Below are 10,872 nucleotides of genomic sequence, written 5' to 3'. Positions count from 1 at the left end.
CCCGGCGCCCCCAGGCTGGACGAATCCCCACCACGTCCCCCCATCGCTTCTGCCACTTCCCAGCAAAGTGCATGACTTGGTCCCATTGTGCACATACATCAGACCCACCCAAACTGAGGTCCCTTTGACAAAGTGACCCGTCTGTAACTCCCAAGCGCGTGAAGGCTGCGAACACTGAGGGGGACCAGCAGCCTGTGCCAGACTGCGGGGGGCAGGGGGAGCCGTGGCTACTGGGCCAGCGCGCGGTCCCAGCCGGGCTGTGCGTGGACGGGACATGACGGAGCCGTGGGCCCCAATCTATCGGAAACCTGAAGAGTTGTCCCCGAAAGCTGGCCTGAATCAGATGGAGCTGCAGGGGACAGAGGGTGTGTTATAAGGCACGTGGGAAGCTGTCCCTCCCTGGCCTGCATGTGACTCCTGCAGGACGATGCCCAGTTTCCTCAGCAAACAAACAGCTGGAGGGAAAAAAAAGGAATGAAAGGAGATTTAAGAGATAAATCAGTATTTTTGGATCCAGTTCAAGTGAATCAACTTCAGGAAGACATTCATGAGAAAATCAGAGAAACATGAGCATTGCCTGGACAGCAGATAACATAAAGGAATTGTTGTTGACTTGTCTATGCAGAATGATATTGCTGTGAAGCTTTTTGGGGTTTTTTGATTTTCATTTTTTATAGACTGAGTCTTGCTCTGTCACCCAGGCTGGAGTCCAGCGGCCCAATCATAGTTCACCGCAGCCTCGAACTCCTGGGTTCAGGTGATCCTCGTGCCTCAGCCTCACGAGTAGCTGGGACTACAGGTATGAGCCACCACACCTGGCTAATTTTTCTATTTTTTGTAGAGACAAGATCTCACTATGTTGCCTAGGCTGGTCTGGAACTCCTGGCTTCAAGCAATCCTCCTGCCTTGGCCTCCGAAAGTGCTGGGATTATAGGTGTGAGCCACCACCACCAACCATGAAGTTGTTTTTTTTAAGTTCTCATCTCTAAAAATATTTAGACAGACTCATGGATAAAAACAAGATGATGTCTGGAATTTGCTTAAAAATAACGGAGTCAAACAACACAAATGTCCACCAACAGATGAATGGATACACAAAATGGGAAACATCCACACCATGGAATATTACTCAGCCTGGAAAAGGAAATTCTGATACATGCTATCATGTGGGTGAACCTTGGAAACATTATTCCCAGTGAAATAAACCAGACACCAAAGGACAAATATCATCGTTCCGCCCAGAGAAGGTCCCTGGGGTCGTCAGATTCCTAGAGACGGAAAGCGGAAAGGCAGGTGCCGGGGCTGGGAAGGGGCTGGGGAGTTAGCGGTTAACGGGGAGGGAGGTTCATGGGGAAGATGAGAAAGTTCTGGAGGTGATGGTTGCACAGCCGTGTGATTGTACTTAATGCCACTGAACTACATGATTAAAACTGGTCAGGATGATAAGTTTTAGGCTATGCATATTTTGCCACAAAAATTTAAAAATTAAATACCGGGGTGGGTGAGCTGATATTTGTGGAAACTGGGTGTGGGGCACAGAGAGCTCTTGTTCTGGTCACTGCACTCTGGGCATGTCCGAAATTTTCCACAGTGAAACACTTTCTTTAAAACTTAGGAACAAAACAGCAGCCCCCGTACCCAGGGCTGATGAGGACGCGTATGCAAACCACGCAGCACGGACAGGTGCCCATGAGGGTGTGTTGGGTGAAATCCGGCTACCCGGCTACGTCTATGCTATGACTTCAATTATACGCAAAGGCACACGTTGCAGGGAAAGTCTGGAAGGAAATACACCAGAATTACAGCACCTGCAGTGTTTGGGCGGATAATGGGTCGGTTTTTGTTGGGTTTTTTTGTTTGTTTTCTTTTTCTGAGCTTTCCCTAGTAGAGTTCCTTGCACGGTTGTTAGAAATAAATTCCATGCACCCCAAGGCAGTACCAGGAGAGAGGATGTCAGGAAGCCAGCTGTGCAGGGTCCCCAAGGAGGGACACGGCAGTGTCACCCAGGAGAGTTCCTGGGAGAGGCAGCCTGCGGACCACTGGGACAGCCCCAAGCCCAGAGCCAGGGGCCGGACGCTGGGCCCCAGTGGTCCTGCCCTCGGGGTTGAAGGTCGGACTCCCGGCCCAAAGGAAGCAGCTCTGGTGGTGACTGTCACGGAGCAGAGGGCGTCAGTGCCGGCCCGGCCTTCACCCTCTCCCAGCCCCAGGGCCCGGCCCTGTCCTGCTCCCTCGGGGGCTCTGGGAGTGCGGCCCTGGTGAGCAGGAGCCAGGCCGCCAGCTGCCGCCACCCGAAGGCGCTTCCTGCCCCGGCCTCCCTCCGTGCCCCGCGGGCCTGCGGTTCCTCGGCCCCAATCTGGGCTCCGAGTTGCTCAATGCACCGGCTCTTCCTGTTCCCCTTTTCCCAGGCGGCGCCCCACCGCAGGGAAGCACGGCCCCTGCAGGCGGCGGGCTGTTTCCTCGGCCCTGATTGCTCTTCCCGCCCGGGTTGCCAAACGGCTTCTGAAGAAACCCCTTTCTTGGGCTTTTTTATTTTGAGGAAGGAGCCCGGCGCTGTCTGTCTGTGCAGAGGCTGCGATGGTCCCGGCGACAAGCCCCCGCGCACCCCACCAACAGCCGGAAGCACCGCTCCACCTCCGTGGCCCTGAGCCGTGGTGCCAAGCGTGTCTGGAGGGCACACGGTGACAGTAATGTCCCTTAGTGTTGCCTGGTGCAGGGAGCTCTCCCATCCCAGCCTCCAGGGAGCCCCCCAAGTGGGTGACACTGTGACCCCAGGTGTGCAGACCAGGAAACCGTGGTGGGTGCAGGGGGATGACACAGCCAGGGGACCCAAGGCCAGGCAGGCCCTGCACTGTGCCAGGAGCCCAAGCCCCTCCCAGGTCGCACAGAGGGGTCCTCCGGTGAGCTGAAGACTCGTGCCCGAGTTCACCCCTTTTGGAAGGAAATTCCAAGGGGTGAAGAAAACACCTGCGTCGAGAGAAACTCTTCCGGGGGAGGGTGGGGTCCAGATGGAGAAGGGCCCCAGGTGACACTATTTCTCAGGCCAGCCGAGGGGCCCATGGTGCTCACTGTATGTCCTTTATACAACTCTGTGTGTGCACACTTTGTGCGTGAGTGTGAAGCCCGAGGTCCCAGGTGGCCCCCAAGCCCAGGCGTCATGGGGAGTTGGTACTGACACCTGGGCAGACTCCTGAAGGACAGTTTTTCGATGTTTGTCCAGAGTGTGTTGACAACTGGCACATCACAGAGTGGGGGCTCCTTGTTTCTCCCCATCCCCTTCCGCAGCCCCCTTTCCCGCGGGTGCTATGGATCCCACATCTGTGTTTCTGTCCTTTCACTCCAGGCGAAGGCATCTGTGAGAACCGTGTGTTACTGCCTTCCGTTTCTCGTCTTCACATAGAGGCTTCCCGCGGCACCAATCCCTCCTCTTGCCACCGTGTGTTCCCAAGATCCTCCCCGCTGACACGCGCACATCTGCTGCCTCCGGACGGACTGCTGCCTGCGACTGTGGGGTGTGGCCCCCCACGCTGACGTCTGCATTCCTCTCTCCAGAGACACCCGGCCGGGCTCAGCGTCCCCAGCTCTGCCCAGCATGGCCAGGTGGCTGCCCAGTGTGGACACACCGCTACCTCTCCACCCACGAGCGTTGGAGAGTGGGGGGCACATGTCTACCCTCGCGCGGCCCAAAACGAGGCAGGCAGGGCCTGCCACAGTGAGTCACGCAGAGAAGTGGGAGGAGCCTGCACCAGCGCGGGAGATAAATGCTCAGACATTCCGTCGAAGCCCAGGGGAGCAGCAGCCGCGGACAGCTCTGTCTCAGCCGATCACCAAGCCTGGAGAGGTCGAGCAAGCCTCCAGTGCAGGCTTCTGAGGACTTTCAACTTTTTTATTTCAAATAAATTTCAGCATGAGAGTCTCGGTACCTCAAAGGTTCATGAAAGAGATCCTCTGGGCCTAGGAGCCTGATTGCAAGGAATTCCGTGTTCTCGCACACATCTCTGGGTCAAAGATTACTAGTCTTTGTTGGATTCTCAAAGGGATGGTGACTACAAAAGTCTTGGAACCTGCGTGTTAAGTCAGGGCTCTTTCTGCTGTGAATGACCAAAAAAAAAAAACAAAAAAATCTAATTTAAACTGGCTTGAGTGAAAAAAGGGGAGAAAAGGGATTTATTGGCTCATGTAAGCAAAAGGTCCAGGAGAAGCTGAGTTCAGGTAAGGCGGGATCCAGGGACTCCAACCACACCAGAAAGCCTGCTTCTCTCCGTGTCTGGGCTCACTTTCCTCTAATGGCTGTGTCAGCAGGCGAGCACCCTCCACTGAGGTCCCCCAGCGGGTCCAGACTCACACTCTTGCGGCTCCACGCACAGCAGAAGCAAACACTATCACTGATGTCTCTCGCAGAAGTCCTGGGACCCAGCGGACCAGTGCGGGTCTCGTGCCCATCGTGAACACACCTTCTGGCATGCACAGGTGGGCTCAGGTTGGGTGCAGCGCCCAGCAGAGGGTGAGGACCTGCAGCCACCTGGCTGAGCATGGAAGTGTGACGCCCGCCAGAAGTCCTAGTGATGCTCCAAGGAAGGGGCTGTGGGCAAGGCTGGGCAACCAACATCCGTGTGTTCTGGGAAAGGCAAACTCCTAGACCAGTTCAAGTGCCCGCACTCCGGTAGTTTAACGTGTCCAGCACTGGGCGAGGCCTGGTGAGCCTGGGCCCAGGGTGCGGGGATGGGCTGAGGGAGGCAGCACCGCCTGTCCCAATCCTGTGGCTGTGACCTTATTTGGAAATAGGGGCTTCGCATCAAGTTGCAATGAGATCATGGTGGATTCGGGTGGGCCCTACTCCAGTGACGCTGTCCTTAGGAGAGAAAGGAGGAGACTCGACAGACCACAGGGAGACAGCGTGTGGTGGCAGAGGTGGAGACTGGGACGATGCAGCCACAAGCCGAGCTCGGCCAAGAACCAGCAGAAGCCGCAGGAGGCGAGGAAGGACCCTCCCCCAGGGCCGCAGAGAGGGTGCGGCTCTGCTGACACCTGGATCTCAGGCTTCTGCCTCCAGGCCCATGGAGAATACACCTCTGCTGCTCCAAGTGCCCCCCAAACTGGGGTGGTTTGTGAAGACAGCCCCCGGACGCCCACACACCCCCGGCCTGACGTTGGCCCCGGCCGGGCGGTGTGTCCCAGACGTCCCCCGCAGCCCCCGAATGCTGGCTCCTCCACACCCATGAGGATCCCGACCTGGGGCTTTCCAGAAAGACCACGAGGGGGTTTGAGGAAGTAGTGGCCCTCACCCTGGGAAGGCCCTCCAGGCAGCCTTGTGACTCTGCTTCCCAGGTGACCCCAGCGAGTCTGAACAGGCGTCCTCCCCAAACTCCCCAGGAGGCTCCTGATCAAAGGGAAAGCCCCCGCCCCCTCCAGCCCAGCTCGGCCACAGCATGTGAGGGACGCCCCAGCAGCACCAGGAGCCGGGAGGCCCCAGACACAGAATCACTGCCAAAATCCCCAGCCGGCCACACCCTCCGACCACACGTGGCACTCTCTGGACACTGGCTTATCCCAGGACCCAGCAGAGAATCCAAAGCACAGCTCTCCCTGCCCAAGCCAACCCCAAGGGCTCACACCCTGTTGAGCTCAAGTCCTGAGGTCTGTGCCATTGACCAGGCTACGTGGTTCAAGGTTGAACATCAAGGCTCTGGAGGTGAACAGACCAGGCTGGGAGCCCTGACTCTACTATCTGATTGACACACAGCCTTGGGAGGTTGTTCAGTCTTTCTTGGCGACCCCATCTGGAATAGAAAACCATACTTCCTACTTCCTAGGATTGTAGTAAGAAGTAAGTGAGAGAATACAACATTGATGTTAGTGTGATCACATGATACAAAGCATTCATTCAGCAAATGTTTACTGAGTACCTGGTATACGCTGAGCAGTACCCTAGAAGCCAGGGCTATGGTGGGGAGCAAAGCAAACACCATTGTTATGAGGATGAAGAAGATGATGATGGTGGTGATGATGATGATGGTGATGATGGTGATGACGAGGGTGATAATGATGGTGGCAATGATGGTGATGATGGTAGTGATGGTGATGATGGCAGTGATGATGGTGATAATGATGGTGGTGATGAAGGTGATGATGATGATGATGGTGATAATGATGATGGTGATGATGGTGGTGGTGATGATGGTGATGATGATGATGATGGTGGTGATGATGGTGGTGATGAAGGTGATGGTGATGATGATGGTGATGATGGTGATGACGATGGTGATAATGATGGTGGCAATGATGGTGATGATGGTGGTGATGGTGATGATGGTGGTGATGATGGTGATAATGATGGTGGTGATGAAGGTGATGATGATGAAGGTGGTGATGATGATGATGGTGATGATGAAGGTGATGGTGATGGTGGTGATGATGGTGATATGATCATGATAGCAGTGATGATGATGAAGATGAAGCTAAAACCCCTCTCTAGAACACAAGATCCTCAAGAGCAGGAAACGTATCTCACATTTTCTGTCTCCCTGAGTGTCTATCACAGGGCCTTGCGCATAGTAGGTACTCGAGAAATATACGTTGTTGGTGGATTTATTCTCCAAGTTGCTTTAAGCAAAAGAGAAGAACCCCCCACCAGGAGCAGCCCAAGCTGGCCCCCGAAACAAGTGTCTTTGAAGTTGTGTGTTTCATTTTCAAAATTAACTGTAGCTTTTTATTTCATTCCATTGTATACCCATGTTTGTTTTACTTATAAACAATAAGAACTTTTTTCCAAAACTTTGAATGAAAATGATGCCCCAAGAAAACATGCCCTGTTTATATCTTTGGCTTTTGAGACACTAAACCCCCCCCACACACACACATACACTGACACCCCCTCCCCAGCTCCCTCAGGGCACTGCCACGTATGTCCAGAGGTCCACAGAGCCCAGGGGCAGAAGCACAAACTCCGGCTGTTAAACCAGTCTGGAGAAAACACTTCTCTCTCCTGGGGCTGCTGGGGCCACGCCTTTGTGGGCAGGAGTCTGTTCAGCCAGCTCGAGTGGCGCTCTGCGTTCTGAACCGGCCAGGAAGCTAGGCCTGGCTGCAGCTGCTTTGTTCTTAGAACCAAAAAGATGTCAAAATAAGAAAGCCCTGGCCGGGCGCGGTGGCTCACGCCTGTAATCCCAGCACTCTGGGAGGCCGAGGCAGGATGATTGCTTGAGCTCAGGAATTCAAGACCAGCCTGAGCAAGAGTGACACCTGTCTCTACTAAAAATAGAAAAAGTAGCTGGGTGTGGTGACACACGCCTGTAGTCCCTGCTACTGGGGAGGCTGAGGCAGGAGGATTGCTCGAGCCCAGGAGTTGGAGGTTGCAGTGAGCTGTGATGACGCCGCTGCACTCTAGCCAGGGTGACAGAGTGAGACTCTGTTTAAAAAAAAAAAAAAAAAAGGCCCTGAAAAGTTCTCTGGAAACTTTGCCCTTTAAAACCTGGTGTTTCCAAGGTGGGGCCTGCGTCATGAGGCTGGATGGACCCCGGATGCCAAGGCCGCAGCATGGGGTCTGGCCTCGCCCAGCCGGACAGCCCGCGAGGAGGCCAACAGCCGGCGCTCTGCGAGCCAGTGCTCTGCGCAGCCAGGGCGTTAGGATGTGCTCACAAATCCTCAAACTTCCCAATATCAGAAGTTCAATTATTATCACCCTTCCAGAAGGAGACAGGCAGCAGGAAGAGGGCGGGGCACTCGCCCAGGGTCCCTCACTCCCCACCGACTTCATCTTCCGGCAGCGCCGACCTTCCTGAGTTTCCATTTCCCGCTCCCAAAGCGAGACTCCCACCACACTATGGGGCTGTCAGCTCTTGCCCAACATTCACCTGGGGGGCGGGGCTGGGGAAAGCACTCGCGGACAATTGGACAACAACGCGTGCTCAGAAGCAAGTCGAAGAGTATCGAGCAGGTGGAGGTGCTCCGGCTGCACCCGGAGGACGCACGCCCAGCCTCCCGGCCGAGTTTAGCGTCCACGAGGAAGTGAGCCAGGGGGACCAGGCAAGCGCTTTCCTGCACGGCTGGGCCAGGAGAGCGACAGCCCAGTCCTGTGGGCTGAGCTGCTCCGCCTGCAACCAGCCTGAGCAAGAGTGAGACCCCCTCTCTACTAAAAACAGAAAAACCAGCTTCTCAGAGCAGGGAGGGTCTGCTCACCTCTGCAGGTGTGCGGGGCCCAGATGCCTGCAGAGGCCCGTGCACCTTCCTGGGAGATCGATGTTACTTGTAATTTGTGGGAAATAATCATTTCTACATTAAAGTAGATATAGCGGTGTCATGGAGCAAACTGGAAAATTCGCATGGACTTTTCAAGATCAAACACAAGACTTTTGCAGGAACTTTACTTGCACGGCAGGACAATTCCAGCCCCCGCCCCGTGATCCAGAGAGCGTGACCTCTCCCCTCTGACTTCTCAGTAGGCAGGTTTGAGACAAGCGAATTATGGAGGAAAAAAACCAACAGAGGGGCCCTGGCGTCATCTAGCGTTCACATGGGATATGACAGCCAGCTCCATGCCACCAGCCCAGAGGTGACCCAGATTCAAATGCCAGCAGGTGGGTGCAGTCCTGGGGGAGGGGTTGCCATAGCGATCCAGCCTGGCGTGGACGGACCTGCCCACCCCTCCCCCACCAGCCTGGTTCAGAGGCGGGGCGCCCACGCCGTTATTAACACGCGCCTTTGACTAAGGTGGTGCCTCCGCGCCCTGCCTGGCCTCGAGGAGCACCCACGGGCTTGTTAACGGCAGCTCCGTTCCCCTGGAGACGCTGATTCATTAGCTCCGGGTCTGGGCCAAGGGGGTTGTTTTCAGCGAGTTTCCCAGGTGACTTTCATGATCGGGCAACTTGGGGATGAACGCAGTGATTTGAACCTGCGTTGGAATCACGTGGGAGATGTTTGAGACCCTACAGATGCGTCTGGGCTACGTGTCTTTAACTAGTCGCCCAGGGTCTTCTCATGTGCAGCCTGAACTGAGAAACACTGCAGTGAGGGCCTCGTGTCATCGCGTCCTAATACAGTGTCAGTGTCCTTAGGAGGGACGCCCAGGTCTTCACGAGGCTCCTTCATCGGGTGACGGGCCCTTCTGGTTGGCCTGGGACTACAGGGACGTGTGGGTTGCCAGCTGTCCTGTATGGACATGTCCTGTATTTAATGGTTTTGTCCGGCTCCTGTATGGACTTTGTCAGGATGCCCTACCTGTCAACAAGCAATGAAAATTTGGCAGTTAGAGCTATTTTCTGCACAGTAACTGGCAGCATTAAACAACACTAGGGCTGTGGGACTTGAGTGCTAAGAACTGGGGAGGTTCCAGGAGAACCAAGATGAGTGGGCTGCTCTCATGCTGAGACCAGCCTCAGACTTGCATGATTTGGGGTGCAAATGCGTCCATTTTTTGACAGTAGCAGCCAAAGTGTGCATCACATTCTTCAAGGGGTCTGTAACCCCCGAAGATTGAGAACTTCCGCTTTACACACTCACCCACAATCCATGCCCTGGTGGTACGCTGGAGCTTATCTGGCCATTGCACCACACAACTGCATTTTATGGAGGGAATGGGATTCCTAACATGCATCCCACAACAAGGCGCAACCCACAGTGCAGATCTAGGATGGCTCAGGAGGTAACTGGTTCATTGGAGACCCGTGGGCATCTGCGTTTAGCTGGGTTTGTTGCTGACTTTTGATTTGGTTTGCAGGTGGGGACAAAAGGAAAAAAGTTGAGGATGTAATTTTAAAAGACTCTTAGAGGTTGACCCATTCCTACAGTTTGGATGTGTCCATGTGTTCAGTAAGCACTTAGTGACCACCTAGTATGTGCCAGGCAGTGTACAGGGTACTCATTGGATTGCACTGATTTGATTCTGGTGCAAGCTGACCTAAATTCGAACCTGAGCTCTACCTTTATTGGCTGTATCGCTTATCACTTTGTATAAATCACTTAACCTCTCTGTGCCTCCACCTCTTAATCTGTGAAATGGGGATAATACCCTCATGGGCTATAGTGAGGAAATAATGCATGCAAGGCAGTGAGCCAGGCTTCTGACCCAGGACTGTCAGGATCAGACTTAACCCCGATGACAGGCTACTCCAGAAGTAAAGTCCTCGTGCTGTTTGAGTTGGGGGTAGCAATGCCAGAAGCCACGTGCGACTGGCTCCTAAAAGCACCTGTTCCCAGCATCGCAAGAAGCCTACGTCACACCCTCCTGAAGAGCGTGTTTACACTGTTTCACGGTCTCTGCCAAGTCAGAGTCCATGCAAAGAATGCTTGGTGGTGACATTCCGTTTCCAACCTGCAGAGCTGGCCATGCAGTGAGGTGTCCCTGTGGGCAAGAGGACCCTGCGGGAGGACAGAGCTGGGCAGCTGTGTGAGAGGAAATCGCAGCGACTGCCTGGTAAGTAATGGGTTTGGCCACAGCCTCCCTGCAAGTCCCCTGCCAGTGGGCGAAATGCAACTAGCAGAGGAGATGTGTGAAGGGGAGGGTGTGTTCATGCCTCGCCCTCTGGGCTGGAGAAAGTTCCAAGGAGAAGCAGCCAGCTCGCTCAGTCTTGGTGCCGGTTTCCGGTATCCCCATGCTACAGACGGGACAGGTTAGGTCTCAGAGCACCCTCTGCTGTCCAAGGCTGATAATGCAGCCCACAGAAATACCAACTTTTTTTTTTTTTTTGAGACAGAGTCTCACTCTGTTGCCCAGGCTGGAGTGCCGTGGCGTCAGCCTAGCTCACAGCAACCTCAAACTCCTGGGCTCAAGCGATCCTCCTGCCTCAGCCTCCCGAGTAGCTGGGACTACAGGCATGCGCCACCACGCCCAGCTAATTTTTCTATATATTTTTCGTTGTCCAGCTAATTTCTTTCTATTTT

The sequence above is a fragment of the Lemur catta genome, chromosome 20 (assembly GCF_020740605.2).
Source record: "Lemur catta isolate mLemCat1 chromosome 20, mLemCat1.pri, whole genome shotgun sequence".
NCBI lineage: Eukaryota > Metazoa > Chordata > Mammalia > Primates > Lemuridae > Lemur > Lemur catta.
This window is presented reverse-complemented; position numbering follows the sequence as displayed.